This window comes from Hypanus sabinus, chromosome 7, assembly GCF_030144855.1.
Source record: "Hypanus sabinus isolate sHypSab1 chromosome 7, sHypSab1.hap1, whole genome shotgun sequence".
In the NCBI taxonomy this organism is placed as follows: domain Eukaryota; kingdom Metazoa; phylum Chordata; class Chondrichthyes; order Myliobatiformes; family Dasyatidae; genus Hypanus; species Hypanus sabinus.
This window is the reverse complement of record NC_082712.1, coordinates 170,460,695-170,481,535: the sequence shown is the minus strand read 5'-3', so window position 1 is coordinate 170,481,535 and position 20,841 is coordinate 170,460,695. Positions and strand designations below refer to the sequence as shown.

Genomic DNA, 20,841 nt, shown 5'->3' with positions numbered 1-20,841 from the left:
TCTTACAGCCAGTACTGTAAAGTGTTGTGCTGTCCACTATGCTACAGTGTCGCCCTTTCTTGCACCATGAGTAGTGAGGGCCTGAAATGCTCTACCACAGCTGGTAGAGACCAGAAGTGTTTGAGAGACCCTTAGGTAGGCAGATGAATGTGCAGAGGAGCGAAGGATATGGTCATTGTCTGGGAAGAGGGTGGAGATTAATGAGTCTTTGGTTTAATTAGCTTGGTACGACTTCATGGGTTGAAGGGACTGTCCTGTTACGTACTGCTCCACGTTCTTCATAGGGCACAAGTTCCTTGGGTTCAGTTCCTCTGAACTGATTATATAACATACAGACTCACTTTCAGCTATTCTTTGCAACTCATGCTTTCTCTGTTAGTATTTTTATTTTCAGTTTGTCTTCCTTTATGCATTGGTCTGTCACTCTTTGTTATGTATAATTTTTTGTAAATTCTATTGTATTTCTTTATTTTTCTGTAAATGCCCACAAGAATAAGAATCTCAAGGTAGTATATGGTAACACATAGATACTTGGAAACCAAATTTTACTTTGATTTTGACTTTCCTGCCTTTCTTGAACTGAATGCCCCATGAAGCCGTTCTAGAGGGCTGTTGTGACAGGAATCACATAGGGACCAGGCAGGGTAAGTACATTTCCTTCCTTTGGGACATTAGACAACCAGTTGTATTTAAAAAATATTTAACAGCTTGATGTTAATTTCCCCACTTGCTGGGCTTTAAACTTGTACCTGCTGCTCATTAATCTGAATGTTAGTCCCTGATGTCACTGCACCACAACCATATGGGAACTTCAGACAGACTGTAAAGATAAAGAAATGAAGATTAGAGTCTTAGAACTCTATAGCACGGAAACAAGACCATTCAGTCCATCTAGTCTGTGCCGAACTATTAAATGCCTAGTCCCATAGCCCTCCATAACCGCCCCCCCCCCCATCCATGTACCTTTCCAAATTTCTCTTAAATGTTGAAATTGAACCCACATTCACCACTTCTGCTGGAAGCTCGTTCCACTCTCTCACCACCCTGTGAGTGAAGATGCTGAAGCCTCAGGTACCCCTTGAACATTTCACCTTTCATCCTTAACCCATGACCTCATTGGAAAAAGCCTGCTTGATTTTTCTCTGTTTGTACCCCTTGTAATGTAAAATACATGATTTTTGTATTAGTTCTATTTGTCACGTGTACAAAATTCAAAGTAACTATATTATCAAAGTATATATTTGTCAACATATATAGCTCTGACATTCATTATCTTGCAGGCATATTCAGTAAATCCAAGAACCATGATGGAATCAAGACCGCACCAAACAACCGATGTGCAAAAGACAACAAACTGTGCAAATACAAAAGAAAAGAAATAATAAGTATGCATTAAACACTGAGGACATGAGATGAAGAGTCCATGAAAGTGAGTCCATAGGTTGTGGGAACAGCTCAGTGATGGGGTGAGTGAAGTTATCCCCTTTGGTTCAAGAGCCTGATGAATGAGGGCTGATAACTATTCCAGTACCTGGTGGTGTGAGTCCTGAGGCTCCAGTACCTACAGGAAACATGGAGTGAAATGCGTCATTTGTGTCAAATCAAATCAGTGGGGATTGCGCTGGGCAGCGTCAAAGTGTTCCCACGCTTCTGGCATCAGCGTAGCATGCTCACACCTCACTAACCCTAACCTGTACATGTTTGGAATGTGGCAGGAAACCGAGCATCTAGAGGCATAAACCCGAGATTCTGCAGATGCTGGAGATCCAGAGCAACACACACAAAATGCTGGAGGAACTCAGCAAGGCAGGCAGCATCTATGGAGGGGATGTTTAGAGCTGTGACCTTCATCAGGACCAGAAAAGGAGGAGGAAGAAGTATGTGTGACAATGAAATGTTCTGCTGCCTTATTTAACAAATGTAGGGCAGCATCCTGGTCAGCATTTAATCCCCATCAGCTGCTCTTTGTGGGATCTTCCTGTGTGCATTGGTACACTATTTCCCACAATACACCAGTAAGCATACAGCTAAGATATGTCATTGGCTACAACTGACCTGGGATTGTGAAAAGTGTTATAGAAATGGTTTTAACCAAACAAGTATAAGATATTACTTCAAGCCCAAGCCGGGCTCCTATCAGCCAATCTATGGAGTGGGATAAACAGTTGACATTTCAGGCCGAGACTATTCAACAGGACTCGGCTGAAACATTGATGATTTATTCCTCTTCCTTAAATGCTGCCTGACCTACCGAGTTTCTCAGGGTGTGTGTGTGTGTGTGTGTGTGTGTGTGTGTGTGTGTGTGTGTGTGTGTGTGTGTGTGTGTCTGTGTGTGTCTGTGTGTGTGTGTGTGTGTGTGTGTGTGTGTGTGTGTGTGTGTGTGTGTGTGTGGGTGGGTGTGTGTGTGTGTGTGTGTGTGTGTGTGTGTGTTCTGGATTTCCTGCATCTGCAGAATCTATCAGACAATTATACACACTCAAATCTTTCACCTTACTGCTACCAATTACCAAACGTTTAGCAGGTGAATGTTTGTGTATGTAGCACTGGACTGGAAAGACTCTCTCCTGCTCCCTGTGACCAAGACAGCGAAGAGTCTCTTTGTTTGTTCAAATTTTCATTCCAGACACGTCAGCAGGTTGGTGATAAGATTGCAGAGAGTAAAATAATGGTAAGTTCTCTCATGTTACAATTTGCAGATCATTTGAAATGGAACAATGCTATATTCACTTTGAAAATCAGGGTGATAAAAAGAGCAAAGACTGGAAATCTAAAGTAAAACAGAAAATTATAAAGATGCAATTCTACTGGAAATCCAGAGTAAGACACACAAAATGCTGGATGAACTCAGTAGGCCTGGCAGCATCTATGGAGAGGAGTAAAGAGTCGCCATTTCAGGCTGGAAAGGGAAAAAGCCAGAATAAGCTGGTGTGGGGACAGGAAGGAGTACAAGGTGGCAGGTGATGGGTGGGAAAAAAGTAGGTGGCTGGGGAGGGGAGTTGATAGCTGGAGAAGGTAAAGGGCTGAAGAAGAAGGAATGAAATGGAAGAGTAGAGTAGACCATGGCGAAAGGGAAGGAGGAGGGGCACCAGACAGGGGGTGATTGGCAGGTGAGGAGGAGAAGGGGTAAGAGAGGGACCAAAGTGGGGAATGGAAAAAGAGAGAAAGGGGAGGGGTGAGTGATTACCCGATCTTCTGAGTTCCTCCAGCATTTTGTGTTGCAAAACAGAAAATGCAAGAAACATCAACCCTGTTTCTCTCTGCACAGACCACACCTGACCTGCTGAGTCTTCCCACAGTTCTATTTCCTTCACTTTGCTCAGTTCTTCATCTATAGAGTTAAATAAATTCTCCACAATTCTATAGTGAATCTATAAGGTTAGTAAACATCCAAATAATAATTCCTGAATACAGTATTTAAGTTGATCAATTAACATGATCAAAGTTTAATGAAATGATTTTCGTACTAAGTTTGAATGTTGTTGCTTGACATGCTATTGGCTGAACTCTGCACATCTTGCCAAACATCCACCCGTGACTCGTGGGGGATGTTTGTAGATGGATGGCAGTGTGATGCTAGGTGTGAAGTATAGGAAAAGTATGGCCATTCAGCCCATCATGTCTGCCTACTAGATCGTAGCATCATAGTTGATCTACCCCAGATCTTATTTCCACTTGCCTGTTCCCAATAGCACTCAATTCTCTGATATTTTAAAAACTTGCCTTTAAATATCCATAATATACTCACAATATATGAAATTATGATGGGTATAGATAGAATAAATGCAAACAATCTTTTTCCACTGAGGTTGGGTGAGACTAGAACTAGAGGTCACAGGTTAAGGGTGAAAGGTGAACTGTTTAAGGGGAACATGAGGGGGAACTTCACTCAGAGGGTGGTGAGAGTGTGGAACGAGCTTTCAGTGAGAGTGGCGGATGTGGGTTCGATCTCAACATTTAAGAGAAATTTGGATAGGTACATGGATAGGAGAGATATGAAGTGACATGGTCCAGGTGGAACTATGCAGAATAATAGTTTGGCATGGACTAGACAGGTCAAGGAGCCTGTTTTCTGTGCTGTTGTGCTCTATGACTCCAATGGTGTAGTCTCCACAATTCTCTGGACTCGAAGCCTGGGGACTCTGAGTAGAAGTTGCCATGCTCCTCATTTTTAAGTGATTGTCCCCTCAACATTCAACCACGTCTCCCCATTTACCACATGCCCACTAGGTGGAAACATCTCAGCATCTCCCCTGTCCTGCCCCCTCAGGATCTTGAATGTGTCAGGGTCCAGGAGATGTTGAGCGATACAATGCAAAGATATCAGACACCCACTGCTCCAGTACAATCCCAGTAATTTAAAACAAAATGCCTGTTCCAACCATGGCTAAGAGATCGCACCAGACCTTTATTTCTTCACAAGGCCAAGGAAACTGATGCCCCTCAGCAATTTATTTATAGAGGTACTTTATGTTATGTTTTGTATCTTCAAAACATTAAACTAATTCAAAGAAGATAAAGGGTTTTAAATGCAGACAAAACATAATCAGAAAGGATCCTATCCAGATCATGGTATTGCATTTGCTCTGCATGAGACTGTAAGAACCCGACAAAGATGCTGCTTTCCTGTGACTATGTTCCTGAAACATTAATTCAGCTCCTCTATTTTCATTTTCATGTTTTCAACACGATTATGACTTTACTTTTATTGCAGAAAGAAAGAATCTCCGTCCATTTTGCTAACACAGCAAGAACCAATTATGCTGATTTAGCATGTTCACACAATACCAAATCTCTTCCCTCTTAAAAGTTAACTTTTAAAACATTTCCAATCTCAGGAATGATAGAATTAATTTAATAAAACTCCCCATTGTTTGATTAGTACACTGTGAGCAGCAGCACTGGTTTGTTCATTTAATATATAATTTTGTTCAAACTAAATCTCTAGTCCCTCTGTTAATGAATATCGAGACGACGATGCTCTACTTCTTCATTTAGACTTAATTTATAGCTTCACGCTGCCTGTCTTAAATAGCTGATGCAGTTATTGGATTAATAAATTGGTTTAAGTATCCTGCATTAAATGCCCAATCATTTCATCACAAATTTTCTTTTATTTAAGCCTTTTCTCACCAAATCTATTTCATTAAATTGCCATTCCTGCTCCCAATCAGTTTTGAAGTTTAGTTGAACACTCTCCTGGTGCTAACTGCATTATTAGAACATAAGATATAGGAGCAGGAGTAGGCTAATGTCCCCCCTGAGTCTGCTCTGCATTCAACAAAATCCTGCCTGATCCAATTAATTTCCTGAATGATCAATTTTCAAACGTTACTTTAATTTCTCCAGCTTCTTTTGGAACAATGCAGTATGAAGGCTCTAAACGAACCTGACTACATTACCACCCACTCATCTTGAATCTGATGTTACAGAATACTTGTCTTTAGTGTTTTTAAAAAGTATTTAGAGAGTTAGAATATGTAGTTGAGTGGCAGGGTGGAGTTGTGGGGCGCTCCTTCCCTCCGCTAGCCTGCAGGTCACCACTGGGCAAGGTGTAGCTTCCCCCCCCACCCCCCCCACTCCCCACCAATCGGGGTCATGTGAAGCCATGAGAGAATTGTGCTGGCTGGTCGTATGAGAAATTGGTGCATATCACAAGTCCCGGTTATGCGACCACTGATGCCAGGCAGACAATCTCTGAGGAGTATTGATAATAGATGGGGCCACCCGTCTTGTAAAGACACTGCCTGGAAGAAGGCAATGACAAGTCAATCCTGTAGAAAAACATTGCCAAAAACAGTCATGGTCATGGACCATGATTGCCCATGTTATACAACATGGCACATGATGGTGATGAGACTGAGTAGTGCAGGGTTTTAAATGTTTCCTGTGAACATGGTAGTACATATACTAACACCAGCATTCTGGAGGGTTCAAGGTACATTTATTGTCAAAGTATGTATGTAATACATAGCCCTGAGATTCATCTTCCCACAGTCTCCTTGGCCTCGATGCCACACACTTTGCTCAACCTCACCGAACACCCTCAGAGAGAGCAAAGTGCCAGATCGTCCAGTTGGCCAGAGAACACATTGCCAAAATGTAGATCGCAGGCTCTATCATTTCAGTGAAGTAGACGATGTAAAAGGAGTGAAAGATGTAATTTTGTGCACAACCTGAAGGATGTTACCCTCTGTCGTACTGTTCACTTGTGCCATCTTCTTCTGGAAAGAAGCCAACGTGAAGAGCATCTCCACCATGATAAAGCAACACCAACGCCCTCGGATTGGTCACGTCATTCGGATGCCTCAGTCACGTCTCCTCAAACAGATCCGATGAAGGGAGGTCAGCAAGCCTCTGGTGGGCAAAGGAAACACTTCACAGATAACATCAGAATCAGCCTGAAGAAATTCAACTTTACATCTGAAAACTGGGAAGACATTTCTCTCAATGTGGAAATCTGTTCAAGAGGGACCTGTGCTACATGAGAATGACTTCAAATGTGCCTCGGAGAACAAGCAGCAGCTAGAAAGGAGAGACTGAACAACCAAAGCAATACACACAAAATTCTGAAGGAACTCAGGTCAGGCAGCATCTATGTAAAAGAGTAAAAAGTCGATGCTTTGGGCAAAGACCCTTCTTCAGGACTGTGAAGGGTCTCAACCCAGAACATCGACTGTTTACTCTTTTCCATAGATGCTTCCTGACCTGCTGAGCTCCTCGTCAGCCAAGGCTCATGATCTTGCTGATGTTATCGTACTTCCTTACAAGGGCATGTTGGTCTTGAACTCTGACCAGTCTGTCTTTAAGTGCCCCCCACATTTTGGATGTGGACTTGCCCATTTACAGCTGCTTGCAGTGTAGGATGGTGTTTCTCTGAGTGTCTTCATGAAATTGAGGAATTTCTGAAAGCAATGTTAGGGAAAAGTTAGGGAAAGTTAGTGTAAATTTCAATGCTATTGTGTTGACCCAGTAATATTCCATCATTATTGATCTGACTCAGTTTCAAAGTCGCTATATGGATTTTTCAGCTGCAAATCAGAAACAGCTTTAATATGACTGGCATATATCATGAAATGTATTGTTTTGTGGTGGCAGCATATAGCAATGCACAATAATAAAAAAACTATGAATTACCATAAGAAATATATGCACAACATTAAATTAAAGAAGTAGTGCCAAAAGAGAGTAAAATAAAATACCAAGGTAGTGTTCCTGGGTTCATTGTCCATTCAGAAATCTGGTGGTGGAGGGGAAGAACCTGATCCTGGAACACTGAGTGTGTGTCTTCAGGCATCTGTACCTCCTCCCTGATGGTAGCAATGAGAAGAGGGCATGTGTTGGGTAATGGGGGTCCTTAACATTGGATGCTGTCTATTTGAAGCATTGCCTTTTGAAGGTGTCCTGGATGCTGGCCCATGATGGAGCTGGCAGAGTTTACAACTTTCTGCAGCTTTTTCCAGTCTGAGCAGTGGCCCCTCCATACCAGACAGTGATGCAAGCAGTTAGAATGCTCTCTAAGGTATATCTTTAGAAACTTGCAAGAGTCTTTGGTGACATTCCAATTCAATATTAATTGTAATTGCATCAGTATGTTCACCTTAGGATAGATCTTCAGACACGTTGGCACCCAGGAGCCTGAAACTGCTGATCCCTTGATGAGGACTGATGTGTGTTTTCTTGACATCACCCATCCTGAAGTCCACAAACAATTCCTTGCTCTTACTGACGTTGAGTGCAAGATTATTATTGTGACACCATTCAACCAGCTGATTTACCTCACTTTTGTACACTATCTGAAATTCTGTAGTTGTATCTTCAGCAACTTTATTGATAGTGTTAGAGCTGTGCCTAGCCACACAGTTGTGAGTGAAGAGAGAGTCGAGCACTATCATCCTTGAGGTACGCTAGTGTAGATTGTCAGTGACAAGGAGTACAATTTCCGATCTGCAGTGACTGTGGTCTCCCGTGGAGGAAGTCAAGGTTCCAGTTGCAGAGGGAGGTACAGAGACCCAGGTTTTGGAGCTTGTTGATTAGTACTGAGGGTTTGATTGTGTTGAATGCTGAGCTGTAATCAATAAAGTACAGCCTGATGTAGGTATTTCTATTGTCCAGGTGATCCAAGGCTGAGTGGAGAGCCAGTGAGATGGCATCTGCTGTAGATGTATTGTGGCGATAGGCAAATTGCCTATCCAATTTGGATACAGCTGGCAAACAAGTCAATAAATAAAACTATTTAGTATTTTCCAAACTTGTTGGCATGGTGATTTGAATTTAGCCAATAAACGTTAGTCACATTGGTTAATTGTATGGCCGGATCACCACATTCCCAGTGTTCAAAATGTAGTCTTGATAAAGTGGGAGAAAAGTTCTTCACAAGCCATTTGATGCCACCTATGCAAGTGATTACAAGCCAGGACAAATGGAAGCTGAAACACAGGGCTTTGTCAGCTGGAAGGTGTAAAGTGCCTCCTTTTAGTGGCAGTGTTTACTTCAATAATGATCACAATGTAAAGAAACAATGTGGAAAGGTGCCCAATAGTGAATGTTCCACTCTAGCAGAATCCTGCACAAAATCTCCAGGACTTCAAAACTCTAGGTTTAAAATACATTTGTTATCGAAGTATGTATACCATATACAACCTTGAGATTCATCGTCCTGCAGGCAGCCACAAAGCAAAGAACCACAAGAGTCCACAAAAACCCCACCCCGCAAAGACTGTCAAATGCCCAATGTATGAAAAGGACAAATCATAATAGAAGTAAAGAAAAATCACACAGAATGTGAATTGCAGAGACGCTGAAAGTGAATCCACAGCCATGGAGCCAGTTCAGCCGTCTAGGAGCCACAGTCACAGAACCATGTTCAATGCTGAGGTGAGTGCTGATGGCTGCAGAGTTGTTTCTGTGCTGAGGTGAGAAGAAAGCTAAGCACCATAAGTCCATAAGATATAGGAGCAGAAGTAGGCCATTTGGCCCATCAATTCTGCTCCGCCATTCATTCATGGGCTGATCCAATTCTTCCAGTCATCCCCACTCCCCTGCCTTCTCCCCATACCCTTTGATGCCCTGGCTAATCTGCTTTAAATGCACCCAATGACTTGCCCTCCATAGCTACTCGTGGCAACAAATTCCATAAATTTACCACAGCCTGACTAAAGCAATTTCTCTGCATCGCTGTTCTAAATCAACGTCCTTCAATCCTGAAGTCATGCCTTCTTGTCCAAGACTCCCCCAACATGGGAAATAACTTGGCCATATCTAATCTGTTCAGGTCTTTTAACATTCAGAATGTTTCTATGAGATCCCCCCTTCATTCTCCTGAACTCCAGGGAATACAGCCCAAGAGCTTCCAGACATTCCTCATATGGTAACTCTTTCATTCCTGGAATAATTCTGGTTTGTCCTTTGTCCCTGGCTTCTTTTTAATCTGATTCAGTGCTTAAGCTGGCTTTTTTCTTGTTCCCAGGCCTGGGCCAAGCCATTTCAATCCAGCCTGAAGTTTCAATTCAACCCCAAGTCGGCTCCAGGAAGGGTCATCGTGGCCATACCTGCCTTCTTGAGAGCCTAGTTTGCTGAATCCTTCAGGATACAGCAAAATGCCAGATCATTCAGCTGATTCAGAAGCGCATTTCCCAACAGGAAATTACGGGCTGAAGATTGCTGTGATTGTAGCCCAGAAAAGGTATGTGTAATAGAATAGTTTGCTGCCTGCAAGACGTTGCCATGTCTCGCCAGAGCCATCTTGCAGGTGGAGTTTCCATCTCCATCTGGAACTCCATTCCATGTATTGACTTCTTCCCTTTGCGAGGTACAGCTTGGTTACTGCAGTCCTTCAATTGCCTTTCAATGGTTTGAACTGGTAACAGGGAGAATCAGAAGGCCATAGCACATTTAGTCCAAGTAGAGTCCACTACCGAGACTCTTCACTTTCCTCTTCTCAGCCTTCTTTTCTTTTCCCATATTCTTGTCCGGACTTCCATTTGATACACTCTTGACAAGAAAAGAAAAAATCAAATGTCACTACTCAGACCATTTCTTGAAACATTCCAAATGTCAGTATACATTCATGTACTGTGTTAATTGGGTATTCAGGCTTCTGTACCTCCTCCCTGATGGTAGTAATGAGAAGACAGCATTGTTCTGGGTGGTGGGAGTATTTAATCACACTCAGCATCAATGTGGCATTTTCCAAGCAGAAATGGGGGTGGATTCAGATCAGTATAATCAAGAGGGCTGGCCCAGCTGTTGGTTACACACATTAGTTTCAAGGAGGCAAATCTGTGTGGGTGCCAACCTGAAATTATTAACCTGCTCAGTTGAGGAAAAACACCAGAGACATGAAATTACCTCTGAAATGGATCTTATTCAGAGAGGAGTTTGCAGCCCCACGCACTTCGGGCGTAAGGTAGCCAACTCCCAATTTGTCGGTTTACAAAGGTCATACTTATACCCAAAAGCAGAGTACTACATTCGCAAATATGGTTACCGATTCAAATCCATCAATTGATTGGCTATTGCATAGCTAAGCACGCAAAATACTCGGAATAAGCATAGACGCAAGCGTAATACTTGGAATGGGTATGGACGCAAGCAAAACACTCGAAATCGGTATATAGCTCAAAATACTGCCAAACACATTGTCTTGTGGTCGCAAGGTTCCCTTTTCTTTGTGGTTGCCACATGCTGTCTGGAATCTTATTTTAGCTACTTCCCCAATAACGTATCCTCTCCCTGGTCCTGTCTACATATTTTGCTACACTTACCCCTCGCCCACCCCTTCTACACGTACCCCTTACCCTCTTCACATTCTCATGGGGACAAGCTTAGTGGAGAGAGGTGTCTCTTCACAGTGGTTCTGCAGATGTATGTTTGCTCAGTCTCTCCTTCACTCTGGAGGGTGGATGCTAGACAATGGAAGTATTGAACTAATTAAAAATATATCGCGCTAATTATGAGAAATCTCAAGGTGTGTTTGAATAGCTATAATAGATTTTTGGAATAACTTGAAAAGGCAAATATTGATAGATCTAGTCTTTGATGGTGTCCTTTAATTAGCCAGCCTGTTCTTAGCAAATCCGTGAGGGATGAAAAGGGATCGAGATTGGGAGGTTTCTCTGAGTGGTGTCAAGGTGCTCTGTGGCCTCTAGTTACAGCCCTGAGGCTGCTTGGCCTGTTTTTTGAAAGGAGATGTTCAAATTGACCTCCTTTTTCCATGTTGGGTTGTGGAAATGCCACGTTGGCATGGTGACTCTCGCGGGCTGCCTCCAGTGCAATCCTCAATGATTCGATTTGACTCAAGCGATGTAGTTCACTAAATGTTTCAATGTTTATGTTTACAACAGCAGGTTCAGGAACATCCACTTTCCAATAGCCATCAGGCTTAGCACAACCCAAACTCTACCTCAGCAATGGAGCACTATGAACCACTTCTTGCACTACAATGGGCTCGGCTCTGATTATGTCCTTCTTACAATAATGCCTTGTTTAGCACATTTTATTTCATTTTGTGTATAATTCATGTATATTTATGTTCAAAGTAAGATTACTATCAAAGCACATATATGTCACCATATACAATCCTGAGATTCATTTTCTTGCAGGCATACTCAATGAGTCCATAACAAACTGATAACTACAATAGATTCAATGGAAGACTGCACCAACTTGGGTGTTCAACTAGTGTGCAAACAACAACAAATAAAATAAAAAGAAAGAATAATAATAAATAAATGAACATGAGGTGAAGAGTCCTTGAAGGTGATTCCATAGGTTGGGGGAACTTTTCAATGATGTGTTATCTGAACCTATGTGCCTCACTAATCTGTCACCACCATTGAGCACATCTAAAGGAGAACATAAGAACATAATAGGAGCAGGAGTAGGCCATCTGGCCTGTCAAGCCTGCTCCGCCATTCAATAAGTTCAAGGCTGATCTGGCCACGGACTCATCTCCGCCTACCTGCCTTTTCCCCTTAACCCTCAATTCCCCTTAAGAAAGGGGAATTCTCAAAAGAAAACAGAATTCATCATCAAGGACCCCCACCATCCAGGCCATGCTCTCTTCATGCTGCTGCCATCAGGCAGGTGATAACACCACCTGGTTCAGGAACAGTTATTACCCTTTAACCATCAGGGTCCTGAACCAGCGTGGATAATTTCACTCACCTCAACACTGATCTGATTCCACCACCTATGGACTCACTTTTCAAAGACTCAACAACTCATGTTCACAGTATTATTTATTACCTTACTCTTTTTTTGTATTTGCTCTGTTTTTCTTCTTTTGTACATTGGTTGTTTGTCAGTCTTCACGCGTGTTGTTTTTCATTGATTTTATTGCATTTCTTTGTTCTACTGTGAATTCTTGCAAGAAAATGAATCTCTGGGTTGTATATGGTGATATATATGTACTTTGATAGTAAATTTACTTTAAACTATGGACCGTGTTTTCTCATCGACCTGTACCTCACCATACTTATGCATGTGACAATAAGCTTCATGTGACTGGTTGCCTCCTATGTTACTGCTTCTTGGCTCTCTCCTTCAGATTAGCACCACTCAAATTGACCCAGCATGGCTGTTACTATGTTACTGATTGTAGAAATTTGCTGTGTACAAGTTGGCTGTCATGTTGGCTTAATAAACTGTGAAATACTGAGAGACTCATAGAGAGGATGTGGAAGGGCTGTTTCCTGTAGTGGGGTTGTCTAGGACTGGAGGGCACAGCCTCACAATATAGAATGTCACTTTAGAAGAGAGATGAGAAGAAATTTCTTTAGCCAGGGGGTGGCTAATCTGTGGAATTCTTTGTGGAGGATGATAAGTTTTCGATTAGTAAGGGTGAAAAGGTTATGGGGAGAAGGCAAGAGAATGGGATTGAAAGATGATGGAATGACAGAGCAGAGTCGATGGGCTGAATGGCCTAATTCTGCTATGTCTTATGGACTCTTGATTTTAATGCAATATTTTTCCATGTGCAAGTTTTACTCAAAAGGGATGTCCAGTTCTGGAGAAATTTCCATGAAAAAATAGAGATTATATGGAATTTTAGAAAATGTAATTTTAATGAAATTCCCCCCACCACGAAAGTGCATGAAAATCATCATTAAGGTTGGACTGGAACAAGAAGAGGGAGAGCTTCAGGTTTTGTTAGATACTTGGCTCAACTCTCCAATCCCAACACAAGCTCTTCGTTAACAATATGAGCCTCTTGCCTACCCTTTAATGAGCACTTAAACTATACAAGTTCTGCAGACTAAACTTACTTGGCAAAGCTAAGTATTCCCACCTAATTGGGTTCCCCACACAGTGCAGAATGGCATGGGAACGGTAGATACACTTCTCGGTTTGTCACGCTGCTCACTAATGAAGAGCAGGAAATATTAGGAGTGATCCCAAAGGTGCTCATTTCTAGTCTCCAAAGTGAACATTATTCATTTTTAATAACCTTCTTCCTTCCATTTCCAAAACCAATTTTCTATTCAAATTCCCAGACCGCCTTCCCTTCACAAGGGTCCATTGTTTCTTTAACTGGTTGTCTGTGAAGAATCTCATCAAACACACAGAAATCCGAGTAAATGCTCCACACTCTGGATTATTCGGCCTTCACTCCAATCATTTTCGTCACATACCAGTGATCACTCTTGCTGAATTGCAGGGTGTCCCTGGGTAATGAATGGGTTCTGTTGTTACAGATGTCTATAAGTCCTTGGAAAACACACAAAAACCATTCTATTTATTTATTTAGAGACACAGCATGGTAATAGACCCTTCTTTCCCAATGTGTATCCACTGAGCAATCTACTAACTGGTACATCTTTGGACTGTGGGAGTAAACCAGAGCACCTGGAGGAAACCCACATGATTATGGGGAGAACGTAAAAACTCCTTATAGACAGTGATGGAATTGAACTGGCGCTGAAATAGCATTGCGCTAACCGCTACATTACCACCACCCCCGACCTGTAGGGGAAGGTGGGGGATGATGGAACCTATGACTTGGTGGCTTGTATTCCTTCCCCTTCCTCCAACATCTTATTCTGGCTCCTTCCCTTTCCTGGTGAAGTGTCTCAGCCCAAAAGGTCTACTGTTTATTCCCCTCCAGAGATGCTGCTTGACCTGCCAAGTTCCTCCAACATTTTGTGCGTTGCTCTGGATTTCCAGCATCTGCAGAATCTCTTGTGTTTATAAACATGAGAAAATTTGCAGATTCTGGAAATACAAAGCAATACACAAGAAAGGAACTCAGCAGGTCGGGCAGCAACAAAGGAAATGAATTACCAGTCGATATTTTGGGCCGCGACCCTTCTTTAGGACTCTTGTGGTTTTGGTATATTGGCACCAGAAGCACGGTAACACTTGCAGCCCGGTCATTGACGCAAACGATGCAGTTCACTGTATGCTTTGATGTACATGTACCAAAAAAAGCGAATCTTTCTTCTTTTATCTTTCACTTTTTAAGGATCAGACAACTTCCTGGTCTCACTGATCACTTCAAGTAGGATGGGTTCTGCACAGCTGCTGAAATAACCATTATGACAGAAGCCCACTGTTCGTCCAGTTTCAAATTCCTCTGAGTACGTCATGTATAAACTTCAAAAGCACAACACTGAGCGACTCTGCTTGAAACGGGAGGCAGAATACACAGTGAGTGAGAAAGGGGCTCAGAGAAGAGGTAATGTAAAACACATAAGACATAGGAAGTGAATTAGTCCATTCAGCCCATCAAATCTGCTCTGCCATTCTATCACGGCTGATTTGTTTTCCCTCTCAAACCCATTCTCCTGCTTTCTCCCCATAACCTTTGACATTCTTACTAATTAAGACCAATCAACCTCCACTTTAAAGGGCAGATGATGCATATCAATGAGCACAAATTAATGGATTTCCTGTTGCTGTGCTTGGATTTGAGTGTAAAATTGTTACTTTTCTCATAGTTTAAATTTTTCTAGGCTTGCTCAATTTTTTTTAATAATGTAATCACCTATATGTGTAAGTGTTCAGTGAAACTTTCAGTGATTGTGGTGTAGCTGATTCTGTATTTTCTAGAAGCTTCTTATTTATTCAGTCATGATGAAGCTTCTCAGCCTCTCCATAGATGCTGTCGAACCTGCTGAGTCCCTTCAGCATTTTGTGTGTGTTGATCAATATTTCCAGCATCTGCAGAACCTCTTGTTTATTCAATTTGTTTTATTGACATACAGCGTGGAGTAGGCCCCTCTGGTCCTTAAAGCTGTGCTGCTCCACAGTCCCCAGTTTAATCATGGGGAGAACATACGAACTTCTTACAGACAGTGGCAGGAATTGACCCAGGTCAAATTGAAATATCACATCACTTGAAACTGGCCATTTCATAATTTATTTGTTCTCATGGAAGCCTTGTTCTCTTCGAGTCTCATTGACCATTGTCCCTCTGTTGTCTCTTTAGCATGACCAAGGTTCACAGCTTTGGAATCTGTGGGCTTGTAAAATCAGGAAATTTCTCTGGAAATTTCGCGGAGAATGGTAGCCCTTGCAGCTCAGGTTGTTCGAAAGCAGATGGATTCTGCTGATTGCAAAATTATCTCAGCTCAGCTAATTATCCCTAAAGGACATGCCAATAAGACAACAGAACCACACAAGTGGAGAATTTCAAAATATGACAATTAATGTTACTTTATTCACTTGGCCATGATAAGTTGCAACTCTATACACTCACTGGCCACTTTACATGCTCGCGGCCTTCTGCTGCAGTAGCCCAACCACTTCAAGGTTTGATAATCTTCTGCACACTACTGTGTAACGTGTAGTTATCTGCGTTATTGTCACTTTCCTGTCACCTTGAACCAGTCTGACAATTCTCCTCTGACCTCTCTCATTAACAAGGCATTCTCGTCCACAGAAATGCTGCTCACTGGATTTTTTTTTCTTGTTTATTGCACCATTCTTTGTAAACTCTAGAGACTGTTGTGTGTGAGAACACCAGGAGATCAGCAGCTTTTGAGATACTTAAACTACCCCATCTGGCACCAACAATCATTTCATGGTCAACATCGCTTAAATCTCATTCTGATGTTTGAACCTTCTTTTTATGGATTTTGTTCTTAGTTCTTTGTTCTACCAGGAATGGCTGCAAGAAAACTAATCAAATATATGTATTTTGATAATAAATTTACTTTGAACTTTGAAATAAAAGGTCCTTGAAGACCCAGAAATTTGTCTTTGGAATTGAAACTGCATTGGCATGTTGGTCCATGGCTTCCTCTTCTGTCACAATGGAGGAGCAACACCTCTTATTCCATCTAGGTTGCCCGCAGCCTGATGGCATGAACATTGATTTCTCCTTCTGGTAACCTTTTTTAAAAAGCTTTCTTTTTTTTCTTTCTCCTTCTCCTTCCCTCTTCTATTCCCCACTTGGGCCTCTTACTTCTTCTCCTCATCTGCCTATCACTTCCCCCTGGTGCCAACCCTTCTTTCCTTTCCCCCTTGACCTATCACCTCCCACAGCTTTCCCTTCCCGTTTCCCTTTCTCCCATGGCCTATCACCTGCCCCTGGCACCCCTCCTGCTTTCTCCCTTCAGATTTTTTCCTCTCCAGGCCTGTGGTGAACTACATATACCTGTCTGGACACGCCCCCTGCTGACTGCTCCTGTGGCTCCTCCCACAAACCCCTGTATAAAGGCGATCAGAGCCTGGGGCCGGCCCTCAGTCTCCAGGATGTAGTGTGGTGGTCAATTGCTGCTTGTTCTTTCTTCCAGCCAGTAAAAGCCTAATCTCGCCTCACGTCTCGGAGAGTTATTGATGGTGCATCAAAGCCTTTACCTTTCCCACCTACCGGGCTTCACCTATCACATTCTAGCTCATTCTCTTTAACCTCCCCCCACCTTTTTATTCTGGCACCTCCTCTTTCCAGTACTGAAGAAGGGGCTTGGCCCGAAACATCGACTGTTCATTAATTTTCATGAAGGCTGCCTGACCAGCTGAGTTCCTTCAGCATTTTGTATGTGTTGGTTTGGTTATTTTCTTCTTTGTTTAAAATGCTCCTGGTTGAGGTCAGGAGTGTGCATCAGAGCATAACGCTTCACAGGTGGTCGGTCTGCTGTGATTCTTTGGAGGCCCTGTCAGTTGCCACTGACAGCTGTTCAGACAGTGAGACATGACACAGACTCTGTCCACTGCCCTGAAATGGCACTTGCTGATGCTTGTGTTGACGGGACTCGCATTTCACTCATATATGTGAGCATGGAAGATGTAATAGTGAGGCTTTATAAAGCATCGGTCAGAATGCACTCGGATTATTTGAGTGCAGTTTCGGACCCCTTATCTAAAAACATATTGGAGAGGGTCTGGAGGAGGTTCAGGAGAATGATCCAGGGAAAGAAAAGGTTAATACCTGAGGAGTTTTTGCAAGCTCTGGGCCTGTAGTAACTGGAATTTAGAAGAATGAAGGAGGATCACATTGAAACCTAGCAACATATTGAAAGGCCTTGATTGAGTGGATGTGGAGAGGATGTTTCTTACAGTGGGGAGTCTAGGACCAGAGGTTACAGCCTCAGAATAGAAAGACATTGCTTCTGGGCTTTCTCCTTCAAAGTAGCACCACTCAAACTGACCCGGGATAGATTGAGCAAACACAGACCAATCTGCATAGAGGGGTCAGAAGTGGAGAGAATAAACAATTTCAAGTTCCTGGCTGTCAAAATCTCTGAGGACCTAACCTGGTCCCAACATATCGACGCAGGCAAGACAGTGGCTATATTTCATTAGGAATTTGAGATTTAGTTTGTCACCTAAGATACTTGAGAACTTTCACAGATGTATACCGCAGAAAGCATTCTAACAAGCTTGGGCAGTATGGGCAGGAGGGGGGTGGTAGGTATGCTTCTGCAGAGGATTGAAAGAAACTCCAGAAAGTTGTGAAAGTAGTCAGCTCCACCTTGGGTTCGAGCCCCTGTAGAATCCAAGATGTCTTCAAGAAGTGGTGCCTCAGAAAGGTAGTATCTATCATTCAGGATCCCCAGCACCGAGGACATGCCCTCTTCTCATTGTTACACTGCTACAGCCCTCCCTTTAGAGCAGAAATGAGGATGAATTTCTTTAGCCAGAGGGTGGTGAATCTCTGAAATTCATTGTTGTGGAGACAAGTCATTGGGTATATTTAAAGCAGAGATTGATATATTCTTGATTAGCCAGGACACGAAGAGATACGAGGGGAGGCAGAAGATTGGGGCAGAGAGGGAAAATGGATCAGCCAGTAGGAAATGGTGGAGCAGACTCGATGGGCCAAATGGCCTTATACAAAGGTGTATATTAAGTTCTTGATATCTCAAAGATGATGGTGAGAAGATAGGAGAATGGGGTTGAGAGGGAAAATAAATTAACCATGATGGAATGGAGGAACTGATTGATGGGTCGAATGGCCTAATTCTGCTCCTATGTCTTTTGGTCTTGTATATACAGAAAGGAGGAGGGATGAAGTATTCTGCTGAAGAGGGTGTGTGGAAACAGAATGTTAGGATGACCTTGTAGGGAACATACAACAGCACAGATCAGGTACTCTGCAGTGCTGATTGAATCCAATGAGTTTTCAATGCTAAAAAAAGATTAAGGATTGGCTATAAAGATTAGCTTTTATTTTTTCACACGTACATTGAAACACACAGTGAAACATGCCATTTGCGTCAATGACCAACACGGTCGAGGATGTGCTGGGGGCAGCCGGCAAGGGTCACCATGCTTTGGGCGCCAACATAACACGCCCACAGCTCACTAACGCTAACCCATAGTAGTTTTGGAATGTGGGAGGAAACCAGATCATCTGGAGGAAACCCACACGGACACAGGGAGAAAGTCCAAACTGCTTGTACAGAGTGGTGGGAATCGAATCCTGGTCGCTGATTGCTGGTCCTGTACAGCAATTGCACTAATCGCTATGTTACTGTGCCAGTGCTCGAACCTCGAATTGCCTCCACCCAGAAATCTGTGCAGGTTGGTGCAAGGGTAGGAGAGGGGTAGACTGCAGCAACAAGTTTTGTTAAGCAAGATATCGGTGGGATTTTGAGGTAAAATTAGGCAAATGAGGTAAGGATCAGGCAAGATCTAACTGTACCAGGAAACTAACTTGAGCATAAACACAAGAGATTCCGCAGACAGTGGAAATCCAGAATAAATCTAGAACACTCAAAATGGTGAAGGAACTCAGCAGGTTAAGCAGCATCTATTGAGAAGAATAAAGAGATGTTGTTTCAGACTGAGACCCTTCATCAGGACTGGTAGGATAAGGATGTGGAGGGAGAGGAAGGAGTACACGCTAGAAGATGATAGGTGAAGCCAGGTGAGGGGAAAGGTCAGTGGGTGGGCTGATTCACTTAATCTTGTTCCTCTGTGCAAAGGAAGGCAGATCACTTCTACATATTGTCAAAGCCTTGAATTTGTCGGGCTTTCAGTACCATTAACTGTGGTGTTAACTGTTCTGGCTAACAAAATAGCTTCTCTGTATTGTTATAATGAAATATCTTCTCTGTAATGTTACTTAATGCTGTAATGGGTTTCTGTATCTGGAATGTTTGGGTTATGACTGCAGATAAGGGGGGAACTAACCTATGGAGAATTGTTATGCTATCTTGTATGTGTGAGCTGAGTAGGAGTTTGCGGTCTTTTTCGGGAGGCGAGTGAGGAGGGCGAAAATGTGAGGAGTGGCCTGCAGTTCCAGAGTGATGGATACTGGACGTTGATGGTTCAGACGGTGGCCGAAGACTCGGAAGGTCATTGTGTATGGAACCGGAGGCGTGAGCTCCAACGTATTAAAATATTATGTGCACAAACTGATAAACTTACTGATTTGATGCCTTTAGGTTATCTGTTTCTACTAACCCATCACTAAGAAATAACTATAGAGTTACAATTATTTACTCACCTTTGGTGTACTGTCTGATATTTGTGTTGCGAGCTTGTACTGGGGGGGCATTACACCGTATTTACACCAAAGTATTGCATTATTGGTGGGGCGACGGTGGTTCACCCTAGGCGAATGTGGGTAAATTGGGGGCACGGATGCTACAAGGCAGATGTATGAGGGTGAAATGGGGAAAATGCGTGGAAACCTTGGGATTCTCCACCCATGGACCTGAGGCAGATGAGTTATCGACTACATTCAGCACTAAAACAGATTGTTCTTTACATTCTGGGAGAACCAAGGATTATGGGGACCAGACAGGATACTAAAGATAAGAACACAAGATGCTCAAAGTCCAGAGCATCACACACAAAATGCTGGCAGATCAGGCAGCATCTACGGAGAGGAATGAACAGTTGATATTTTGGGCTGAGTCCCTTCATCAGGACTGGAAAGGAAGAGGGAAGACAGCAGAATAAAAAGATGGGAGGACGTTAAATGTTAAATCACGTGACGACTGCTGAGAGGATCATCGGGGTCTCTCTTCCACCCATCTGAAATATTTATCAGGATCACTGGGTTTGCAGGGCCCTTAGCATTGTCAATGATCCCTCCCATCCGTTCCACACATGATGGACCCTCTACCATCAGGCAGGAGGTACTGTATCATTAGAATGAGGACTGTTAGGATGGGAAACAGCTTTTTCCCCCAGACCGTGAAACTACTGAACTCCCTGCCACTACCCAGGTCTCATCACATTTGAAGCACCAGTAACATTATACTGTTGCCCTTTTAACTTATGTTGTAAATGCACCTTATTATTTGTGGCAATATTACTTTGTGTTGTACCTGTTATATGTACTGTGTTGTGCACCTTGGTCTGGAGGAACCTCGTTTCATTTGGTGGGATACAATAAGCTTCTACCTGAAATTGAAGGTGGTATAGCAAGCAGAGCCTGTGATGACA

General features: G+C 42.8%; 1 long non-coding RNA gene across 1 annotated transcript in view; it reads left to right on the top strand.

The window, feature by feature from the left end:
* The window catches only part of LOC132397386 (uncharacterized), a 90,098-nt gene extending 72,280 nt beyond the window's left edge, over positions 1 to 17,818 (top strand). Inside the window, exons 2-3 of the long non-coding RNA XR_009513356.1 lie at positions 1,281 to 1,466; positions 14,462 to 17,818. This is a non-coding gene — a long non-coding RNA (uncharacterized LOC132397386). The remainder of the gene's footprint in view (positions 1 to 1,280; positions 1,467 to 14,461) is intronic.
* Positions 17,819 to 20,841: the final 3,023 nt, after the last annotated feature.